At 38.3% G+C, this 11,802-nt stretch overlaps 1 pseudogene; it reads right to left on the bottom strand.

Annotated features, from left to right (window-relative positions):
* Positions 1-8,244: 8,244 nt before the first annotated feature.
* On the bottom strand, positions 8,245-9,332 carry LOC117012243 (actin, cytoplasmic 2-like; annotated as a pseudogene).
* Between the last annotated feature and the right edge of the window lie 2,470 nt (positions 9,333-11,802).

Below are 11,802 nucleotides of genomic sequence, written 5' to 3'. Positions count from 1 at the left end.
AGATTTTTGCAAAGAAATACAAATTACATATTCATCCACAAAACTCAGTGGTTCAATGGTTTCTTAAAAACTCAGATTGTCCTTCTTACAATACAATTAGTAATCAATGTTGGTATTACTGCTAGTGCCAGTTGGCTGAGTGAAGGGCACCTAATGACTGGCTTACCAATACACTGCACTTAAATTCCCTTTCAGATGAAGAGTTCTGGCTAGGGTTCAGAACCTTCTTGATAGGGTGTGCTGCTTTTTCATTAAAGCAGTGGAAAGCTTTGAAACACGTTCAGAGCTTTCTGACAATCCTATTTTCAGTCTGGTGAAGTTTCTATAACTTGGTGATGTGCCCTCTCAGGTAAAGTAAATTATCTGTTAAAAATATATATTTTTTTAAAGGAAAAGAATAGGAGACTTCCCTTGTAGTTAGGAAAAAAGCAAGAACAAAACTCTCTGTACAGGAAGAGGTCACCCTATACAACAGCATAGGTTGTGTACTGCACAATTCCAGAGAGTGCTATTCACATTGAGTATGAGAACGGTGATCCCAGATATGAGCAAAACAGGGGCCCTGCAGTCTGCAGCAAAGAAAATGGACCTACATCACCAACTGCTTGCTGTCACTCAGCATACAGAGGTATTTTCAGCACTTAAAACAAAGTAAAATGTTATTAACTTTTCCTGATTAAAAAAAATACATGTTCCTTTTATGAAGTTTAGCATCTCCAGAAAAGCACAATCAACAGAATAGAACTCATCAGAAATATACCACTAATATGTCTATTAGAATTGCGTTAATTTGCAAATAATTGACGTTGTTACTATATCACCCATCTAAGAGCCTTACTTTATTCACTTTTCTTTTTTTTAATTTTCAACGAGATGTTGTAATGTTCATCTTATAACTTCCTCACTACTCTTGTTAAGGTTCTTGCTGGATAGCTTTTGTTTTGGGTTCTTATTGTGAGTAGAATTTGTTTTTCGGGTTTTTTCTGAGATATGTAAATCTTGACCTTCTGGTTATATTGCACTCTTCTTCTAAATCCACTCTTCTGAACCCTCCAAAACTAGGCTATTTACCTTTTCTTAACTTTGTCCTTTGATTCTCTATTCCTCAACCCTGAATATCTACTGCTCGCTGAGTAACTAGCTAGAAACCATATATCAAAATAAAACCTTTGATATTTTGTTATTTCTTGTGTTCCAGCCGTAGCAATGATTAACATTGTGTTTGAAGTTGCTGATGCTATTCTGAAAAACTCTGATCCAAGACATCTCTTGCTATCTATTTACTCAATTACTGATATAAAAGGAACACTTCATGACAAATGGCAAATCATTATCCCGTCCCTCTAAATGAGACATCTAACTTCTTCAGGAACACTGTAACAAGTGTTTCACCATGTTTGCAGTTTGAATGATGTAATTCCATTGAGTTACTTTAAGCATATCCTGCTATGAGTATTTCCAACACTTCTTCCTCTGTGAGCACAATTACATCTTACTGAACAATAGGCTGAAAGTGCATCAAAGAGAAGGACTATTTTAACAGTCTAAAGCAGTGAATTGGTTGTCAAGAAATCTTAGTTTTGCAACAGCTGAAACACAGACAATAGCATTTGTCTAGAACTACAGGTAACCCCCGTATAACTCAGTTGTTAGGTTCCTAAAAATTGCCATGTTACGCGAATCTGTGTTATATGAAACAAAGAACTAGTATTAAAAGGGGGTTAGGTTCCAAAAAAAAAAAATACTATTATATTTTTATAATTAAGAGAAATACCTTTATTAAAGCAATTTTCACCAAAAATATAACATATTAATATGTACTAAATAATGTTTTCTTTGTCATCACTACTAAGCTTTTATTACGTTCCATGTTGTTTGGGGATTTCCCTAATTTCAAAGGAGATATTTTTTGCTCTTAAAAGCTCTTACTACGCTCCATATTGTTCAGGGATTTCTCTAATTTTCAAACCGTGTTAGAGTGAAGCCGTGTTATAGAAGTGCCATGTTATACAGGGGTTACCTGTATACGCATATCTGAAGGTTAATATTTCCTACACGATAAAATATTTGCAATTTCAAGTATTCAGTAGCCTTAATGTTGAGCACACTAAACAGAGTAGATAGATTAAGAAGCAGCAGAATCCTCTAATATTAAATTTTAAAGAAACCTGAAATTTAAAAGACCACACAGCCCAACTCCTCCAAAAGAGTTTGGATAGGTGTGACCCAAGGATGTCTTTTTAAATATGAAAGCAAGCCAATGCTGCAGACTGAAGTCAGAGCATAGATAACAGCTGAAGCTCATCGGTAACTTTAACTACTGTACACTTCCTGAAATATGCTTTAAACAAACAGCCCAGGACATAAGAGGTTAAATGCCACAGAGGCGTATTTTCCTTACCAATCTCACCCATGACTAAGGGCAGAGGAAAATATTCTCATCTGGTATTTGTCTAGTATTTAAGGATTAAAAAGCCAATTGTGGACTGTGCTACGTTTTTATCCACATAACTCCTTGAAGGTTTGTTTGACACGTGCTTAATATTGACATGATTACCTGAAGGCAATCAAAATGAAATGCTTTGAAGTACCACAATATGGCCTATACGTATTAGTTTGTTAGGGTTGCCATCACAAGGTACCATACACTGGATAATTTAAACAACAGAAATTTATTTTCAATTCTGGAGGCTAGGAGTCCAAAACCAAAGTGTCACAATCAAAGGTTGGTTTCGTCTGAGGTCTCTCTCCTTGGTTTATATATACGGTTATTTTCTTCCTGTGCATCTGTATCCTAATGTCTTCTTATAAGGACACCAGTCTTATCGGACTAGGGCCCACTCCTATGACTTCATTTCACCTTAGAGACATTTTTCTAAAGTCCATATCTCCAAATATAGTCACATTCTGAGGTACTGGGGATTAAGACTTCAACATACAAATTTTGAGAGGACACAATTCAGCCCATAACAGGTGCATGCTCAAAAACTTTCCCTGCAAAGTTTTAAAAATTCCTCCCTTGTGATGCCCCCTGCTGCTCACTGATCTGCAGTGCTGGGGCCTCCTCTCCATCACTGAGAAGCACTGGGTTCCCTGGACTGTGCTGTGCTGTCTGCTCCCCTGTGCCTGGCCAACGCCTGGGTAGTCTCAAGGTCTCAGCCTAAGTAAGCATTTAAGTCATTCAATAATATTTATGAGATACCTAACAGATACGAAGTACAATACTCAAGAGATACACTGCATGCCTTAATTAAGCTTATAGAGTGAGAATAAAAACGTCTTTTACATATTTATTATTTACCACATTTTCAGTGCTCCTTATTCTTTTAAGTGGACTGGAATTTCCATCTGGTGTCATTTTCCTTTTGCCTAAAGGTGTTCCTTAAGTACCTCTTACAGTGCCGGTTTGCTGGCAATGAATTTTCTTAGTTTTCCATGTCTTAAAAAGTCTTTAGCCTCACTTTTTGAAAGACATTTTTGCTGGATATAGAATTCTAAGTCTACAGCTCTTTTTTTTTTCCTTTGAGTACTCTGAAGATGTTGCTTCACTGTCCTCTGTTTTGCATTTGTTTCCAATGAGAAGCCTGCTGCTATTTGTTCTTTCGTTCTTTTTTTTTTTTTTCAGTTTCAGGTGTACAAAACAAAGTAATAGTTAGACATTTCTACCCCTCACAAAGTGATAACCCCCGTCCACCAATCTACTACCCCTCTGACATCACATATAGCTGTTACAGTTCCACTCACTTTATTTCTTACGCTGTACTCAACATTCGGTGACATATATATATATATATATATATATATATATATATATATATAAAATGAATATATGAATATATATATTCATACATATGAATATATAATTTCATATATATATGAATATATAATTTCATATATATGAAATTTCATATATATGAAATTGAAATATAATATAGGAAATTCATATATATATATGAAAGTATAGTTGACATTCATTATTATTCAGCTTCATACATTACCCTTAGTAATATTATTACTGATATATCCCCTTGGGCAAGGAAAGTAAGAGAAAAAATAAACATATGGGATTACATCTAACTAAAATGTTTTTTCACAGCAAATGAACCCATCAATAAAACAAAAAGGCATCCTACTGAATGGGAGAAGATATTTGTCAATGATATGTCTGATAAGGGGTTAATACTCAAAATTTATAAAAAACTCATTCAACTCAACCCCCAAAAAACAAACAACCCAATTAAAAAATGGGCAGAGGAGACGAAGAGACATTTTTCTAAAGAGGACATACAGATATCAAACAGACATGTGAAAAAATGCTCAACCTCACGAATCATTAGAGAAATGCAAATAAAAACCACAATGAGTTACCACCGTACCCCAGCCAGAATGGCTATCATCAATAAATCAACAAACAACAAGTGCTGGCGAGAATGTGGAGAAAGGGATCCCTTGTGCACTGCTAGTGGGATTGCAAATTGGTCCAGCCACTATGGAAATCAAGAAACAGGAAATGGAAAAAGTTTATGACCCAGCAATTCCACTCTTGGGTATCTATCCAGAGAAATCAAAAACGCTAATTCAAAAAAATTTATGCACCCCTATGTTTATTGCAGCGCTATTTACAATAGCCAAAACTTGGAAACAACTGAAATCCCCATCGGTAGATGACTGGATTAAGAAACTGTGGTACATTTATACAATGGAGTATTAGTCGACCATAAAGAAGAACAAAATCTTACAATTTCCAACAATATGGATGGACCTAGAGAACATTATGCTAAGTGAAATAAGTCTGACGGGGAAAGACAAATACCATATAATCTCACTTAAATGTGGAATCTAAAGAATACGATAAATGAAATTAAAAACAGTCTCACAGATATAGAGAAAAAAACTGCTATTCATTCTTATCTTTATTCCTCTGTGGATAATCTTCCATTTTCCTCTGGCTGCTTTTAAGATTGAGAGATTATGCTTTTAAGAAGGTTGATTATGATGTGCTTTGATTTCCCTCACATTTCTTCTGCTTGAAGATTATTTCTTCAAAAACAAATTTTTTCATGTCTCCTGTTATTTTTCCTCACCTTCTGGGACTTCAATTGCATGTATGTAAGGTCACTTGATATAATCACACAGTTCACTGATGCTCTCTTCATTCCCACCCCCCGCCCCAGTCTTTTTAATCTATTTGTTTTATTTTGCATCATTTCTATCACTGTTTTCAAGTTCACTAATCATTTATTTTAGTGTTTAATCTGTTGTTAATCCCATCCATTAGTTTTAAATTTCAGGTATTATTCTTTTAAATGTGTAAAATCTTGATTTGGGTGCTTTTGCTTATGCTGTGCTTCCTTCTACCCTGTTGAATATGTGGTGTATATTTATAAGTTGTCTTAAGGTCATTGTCTACTGAATCTATCATCTGTGTTGTTTCTGAGGATGTTTTCATTAATATTTTTCTTAGTTACGGGTTGCATTTTCCTATTTCTTTGTATTATTGGCTACTAGACTGTGAATTTTTACATTTATGAATGATTTTTTATTACTATTGTCATTATTCCTTTAAATGATTTTGGAGAAATTATTCCTTTTTTCTAAACGCAGTCAGGTTACTTGGAATCAATTTGATCCTGATGAACATCACTTCTACTCTTTGTGGGCAGAGCAGCCTTTAATCTAGATCTCATTTCGTCCCACTGTTGACAAATACACTCCTGAGACATGTACATGACAGCCTGTGTGCTAGATGTTTTCCATTCTGGCTTCTGGCTGGTAAAAGCAAACTCCTCCTTACCTTCTGTGAGCTCTCAAAAATTATTCTGACTACTCCTTCCAAGGGGCTGTTTTCTGTAGATTCCTTAGACATATTCATAGATTGGTGCTCAGCCAAAATCTGCCTCTGCATCTCTCTCTTTCTCTCTCTACCCAAAAATTCATTGCCTTACTTTTCTGAACTCTGTCTCTTCAACTCAATGAGACGTCTGGGCTCTTCCTGGACTCCCCTTACCCTATGCTCTGGCCTGCAAGCTCTTTATAGTTACAAGCTAGTATATGCATAAGGTTCAACTCATTTCTCTTAGAAATCATTGTTCTTTGCTGCCAGTTACCCTATGTCTCAAAGGTATTATGTATATTTTGTCTGATTTTTTTTAAGTAAAGATGGGAGAGTAAAACAGTCCTTGCTATTGATCAGATATGGAACTGACCTATTGATGAATTTTAGTCTTATTAAGGATACGTGTTGTAATTTTAGGGCAATCAACTAAAAGTACAAAAATGAATGTATATTATCCAAGATAGTAGAAGAAAAGCAATGTAATGAGAAAAGATTAACAATTTTTAAAAAGAGAGAAATATACACAGGACAGAAAAAATAGCATAAAATAAGATGGTACAAATATATCTATATAAGTAACCATAATCAATGTAAAACAAACTAAATGGTGAAGAAAGTAAGAAATGTTGTCAGATTGGTTAAGAAGATCAAAATCCAGCTCTGTGTTATTTACAAGAAACATAAATTTGAAAATAAAAAGATAGACAAATGTAATCTATGCAAATTGTAATCAAAAAGAAATTAGTATGTCTATACGAGGTGTGATCAAATAATACAGTGAATGTTTAAATTTTTAAAAATGTATTAAAGTAAAAGACACATTGTCACTCATCCCCCTCAAAATACTCCCCCTTGCTTCGAACACACTTATCCCATCATTCTTGCCACTTTCTGAAGCAGTTCTGGAAGTCCCTTTTTGTGAGTATCTTTAGTTCTGCTGTTGTAGCTGCCTTGAAGTCCTGAACTGATTCAAAACGTTTACCTTTCATGATCATTTTTACTTTGGGGAAGAGCCAGAACTCACACAGTGCCAGATCCGGTGAATAAAGTGGATGAAGACACACCGTAATGTTTTTATTTAACAGAAATTGCCATACCAGAAGTGATGTGTGACATGGAGCTTTTCTGTTGTGATCACAAAATATGGTGAATGCTGCTGCTGAGTGCCATCCAATGGAAAGGCAGGGATGGATTTGCTGCTGAGTGCCATCCAATGGAAAGGCAGGGATGGATTTTCAATACAGGAAGCTCTGCGTCGAAACTTAGTAACACTGTGTGACAGGTTTCAACTTGTTCGGTGTAGTCAGTCGGGTGTGAGCTACGGTTGAGAGAAGGTGTGTTTTAAAGTGTGTTGTAAATCATGGATCACAAACAATGAGTTAACATAAAATGGGCAAATAGTTTCATCCTCCATTATGACAATGCCCCATGTCATACACCCCTTCTGGTACATGGCACTTTCTGTCAAATAAAAACATTATGGTGTGTCCTCATACACCTTATTTGTTGGATCTGGCACTGTGTGACTTCTGGCTCTTCCCCAGAGTCAAAGTGATTCAGGACATCAAGGCAGACATGACAGCACAACTAAAGATGCTCTCGAAAGAGGACTTCCAGAACTGCTTCAGAAAGCGGCAAGAATGATGGGATAAGTGTGTTCCAAGCGAGGGGGAGTATTTTGAGGGGGGTTAATTGCAATGTGTCTTTTACTATAATGTTTTTGTAATTTAAACATTCACCATTTTTTTGATCACACCTCATGTTAATATCAGACTAAACAGAGTTTCAAAACAAAAATAAAAACCAATCTTTTATGATTGATAAACTTTTTTTATACTGTGTACTTTATTGAACTGGTCTCAAGTCAGTGTACAGGTAAGCCCTAGCTGCCTCCTCATCTCAACCCACTCCCAGGGAGACCAAAAGCCTTCGTACCTCTCTAGTTGGGGAACGAAGAGAGGGGTCTTGATGGCTGACCATTCAAATAAAACAAAACAAAAAGAATAAGTATTAAGGCTAAGATTTTTAAAAACTGGATTACATAATTTATACAAAAGCAATGCTGGCACCCTTCCCTGTGAACGGGCAAGGACTGACCCTTATTAGGGAGAAGTAGGGAGGCTTTTGGGCAGGCAAGGGACTTCCTGTAATAGTGCATCTGACGATATTTGGAATGACTATTTAAAAAAAAAAGTACAAAGTCTTCAACCACATTGTAGAACTTTGGGGATGCTCACTCCAACCAACTGCTGTGACCTTCACCATTCCAGTTTTTAAATCCTGAGTCAAGTGCAAAAATAATAAGTAAATAAATAAATAATCAAACAAATAAAGCCATGCCAATCTCATCACTTTCTGTGCAAGTTAGGTTGTCAAGAAAGGATGTAACCAATTAGGCAACAGTCCTCCTATAAGCATTTGCGGTGGATGATGAAGGAGCAGGACTCGTTCTACTCCTGCTTGCTGACCCACATCTGCTAGAAGGGGGACAGTGAGGCCAGGATGCAGCCGCATATCTACATCATACTTGTGCTCAGGAAGCGCATTGATTTTGATCTTCATTGTGCTGGGGGCCAGGGTGGTGATCTCCTTCTGCATCCTGTCTCAATGCCTGGGTACATGGCGGTCCAACAAGACAGTACCTGTTGCCATAGAGGTCCTTGCAGATGTCCATGTCATACTTTAAGATGGAGTGGAAGTTACTTTCATGGATGCCACAGGATTCCACGCCTAGGAAGGAAGGCTGGAAGAGCGCCTTGGGCAGCAGAACCACTCATTGCCAATGATGATGACCTGACCGTCAGGCAATTTGTAGCTCTTCTCCAGGGAGGAGCTGGAGGCTGCAGTGGCCATCTCCTGCTCGAAGTCCAGGGTGAGATAGCACAGCTTCTCCTTAATGTCACGCACAATTTCCCGTTCAGCTGTGGTGGTGAAGCTGTAGCCACGCTCAGTGAGGATCTTCAGGTCCAGATGCAGGATGGCACAGGGAGGGCATACTCCTCCTGATGGGCACCGTGTGAGTGACCCCTTACCAGAGTCCAAAACAATGCCACTGGTGTGGCCAGAGGCCTACAGGGACAGCACGGCCTGGATGGCCATGTACACGGCTGCAGTGTTGAAGGTCTTGAACATGATCTGAGTCATCTTCTCATGGTTGGCTTTGGGGTTAAGGGGAGCCTCAGTCAGCAGCACAGGGTGCTCCCAGGGGCCAAACGCAGCTCCTTGTACAGGTTGTGGTGCTAGATATTCTCCAGGTCATCCCAGTTGGTGACAATGCCGTGCTCGATGGGGTACTTTAGGGTCAGGATGCCCCTCTTGCTCTGGGCCTTATCGTCCATGTAGGAGTCCTTCTGGCCCATGCCCACCATCACACCCTGGTGCCCGGGGGGCCCCATTGTGGAGGGGAAGACGGCCTGGGGGCATTGTCACCCTCGAAGCCGGCCTTGCATATGTTGGAGCTGTTGTGGACCATGAACGCAGCGATGGTGTCATCCATGGCAATCTGGAGGTGGCCACCACGCAGTGAAAGAGAGAGGCATGTGTTGGCAGGTGGATGGGTCTCAGCCTAGGATTCATAAACTTTAAAACTTCAAAATTATGATCTTCCATTTCTCAAAATTCACTGTTAATAAAGTGAAATGACAAACCACAAGGTGGGAAAAAAGTATTTTCAAAACTACAAGTGAAAGAGAATTACAATTTGTAATATACAAATAACCACTTCATATTGATGACAATGGGACAAATAGCCCAATAGAAAATTGGGATATCATTTCAATAAATAAATTCACAGAAGAGAAAACATAAGAAATGATGTTCAATCTCATTAGTAATCAAGAAAATATATTGTAATCATAATTAGGTATAATTATGCCCCTTCAAATTAGCCAAAAGAAAAAAAAATCTGATGTTTTCAAGTCTTGGTAAGGATGGGAGATACCTGGAAATCTTCAAAGCTGGTAGGAGTTTAAATTAATACAATCACTTTGGAAAACAATGTGGCATTATTTAGTCAAGTGAAAACTACATGTGCACTAAGTATGACTCAGCAGTTTCACTCCTAGTTAATAACTTGGAGCAGGGATCAACCAACTATGCCCTGAGGGCCAAATCCAGCCCAAATCTTGTGTGTATAAGTTAAATTTCATTGCAATACAGACATTTCCATTTATTTATATATTGTTTACAGCTGTTTTCACAATATATTGGCAGAGTTAAATAGTAACGACAGAAACCATGAGATCCTTAAAGTCTAAAATATTTACTTTTTAACCCTTAACAGGAAAAGTTTATCAACCCTGACCTAAAGAAATTCCAGCATTTGTCTATCAAAAGACATCTATAGGAATGTTTAGAGCAGCACTATTTTTAACAGCAAGAAACTGGAAGCAACCAGTTTCCATCACAAGTAAATTGTGATGCAGCATAAAACCATGAATTAACCACAGTTTCACACAACAACGTGATGAATCTCAGAAGCATAATGTTGAGTAATGTAAACAAGTTACCAAAAAATACATGCTACTTCCATAAATTTTATTGTGGTGCTTCAATGTTTAGGTGCACAAACATGTGGTAGCATAAGTAAAAGCAAGACAATAATAAACTCAAAATTCAAGATAATGGTTATCTCCGAGTAGGGATAAAAGGGATGGGCTTATAAACAGTCAAAGAAGAGTTATCAAAGTTAAGGCCAGAAGTGCTTGTCTTTTTAAACTTGGTGGACGTTATCCAGGGTTCATTATGTTGTATTTCTTTATAGCCTATTTTTATGGACAGAATTCAGTCCATAAAAATATGCTTCAAAATTCATATGCTTCAAAATTCATATGTTGAAGCACCAACCCCCGACTATATTTGGAGATATGGCCTGTATGGAAATAATTAAGGTTAAATGATGTCATAGGATAGGACCTTAATTGGAGAGAGCTTGTGTCCTTATGAGACGAGGACTCTCTATTTAGAAGAGCTCTCTCTCTCTCTCAGCATGCTCACTGAGGAAAGGCCATGGCAGGACACAATGAAGATTAGAGCTCTTATCAGAAACTGAATTTGTTGGCACTTTCAGCCTTCAGAACTGTGGGAAAATAAATGTTTGCTGTTAAAGCCACCCACTCTGTAGTAGTTTGTTATGGCAGCCCAAGCAGGTTGATACACCTATGGGCATGTTTACAAATGATTTATCTGTTCAATATTTTTAATTAAAATTATTGGATTAGAGTCCAGGCAAGATGGTGGAGTGGGTAAATGCTGTGCTTGCCTCCTCTCATGACCAAATTAAAATTATAACTAAATTATAGAACAATCAACCTGGAGAACCATCTGAAGATTAGCTGAACAGAAGTCCTATAACTAAACATAAAGAAGAAGCCACCTCGAGACTGGTAGGAGGGGTAAAAACATGAAACACCCAGGCCCACACCCACATATGGTGGCTGAGAATCAGGAGGGATCTTTTGCAGAGCAAGGGGTCCCAGCCCCACACCCAGCTCCCCAGCCTGCAGCACAAATGCTGGGGAGAAGAGCCCCTACAACATCTGGCTGTGAAAAACAGTAGGGAGTTTTGTTCACCTGGATGAGACAGAAGGCTGCTGGAAAACCCAGACATCCCCTTAAAGGGCCCAGGCATACACTCACTCACTCCCAGTCATTCAGTTTGGGTTCCAGCAGAGAGAGACAGCAGCTCAAGAGGGTCCAGAGACATACAAGGAGAAACTTAATTGTGTGGCTCAGGGCAAGAGCTGGAGGGCCAGCGGCCATGGTCTCTGTGTGGAGCCCTCATCCCACGCAGCCTATGGATGGGCAACATCTTTCCTGTTTTGAGCTCTCCCCCCAGTCAAATCTGAATCTGCATTGGCCTAGTAAAATCCACTTGCTCCTATCTGGTGACTCCTGAGGACCCTAACCAACTCACCCACTGCTGAAGGAACTTTCAGTAGCAGGCAGCCAGCCCTTGCCATGCTGCA

Source organism: Rhinolophus ferrumequinum, chromosome 20, assembly GCF_004115265.2.
Source record: "Rhinolophus ferrumequinum isolate MPI-CBG mRhiFer1 chromosome 20, mRhiFer1_v1.p, whole genome shotgun sequence".
NCBI classification, from domain to species: Eukaryota; Metazoa; Chordata; class Mammalia; order Chiroptera; family Rhinolophidae; genus Rhinolophus; species Rhinolophus ferrumequinum.
Note: the sequence above shows the minus strand (reverse complement) of the source record. Positions and strands in the feature narration are given on the sequence as shown.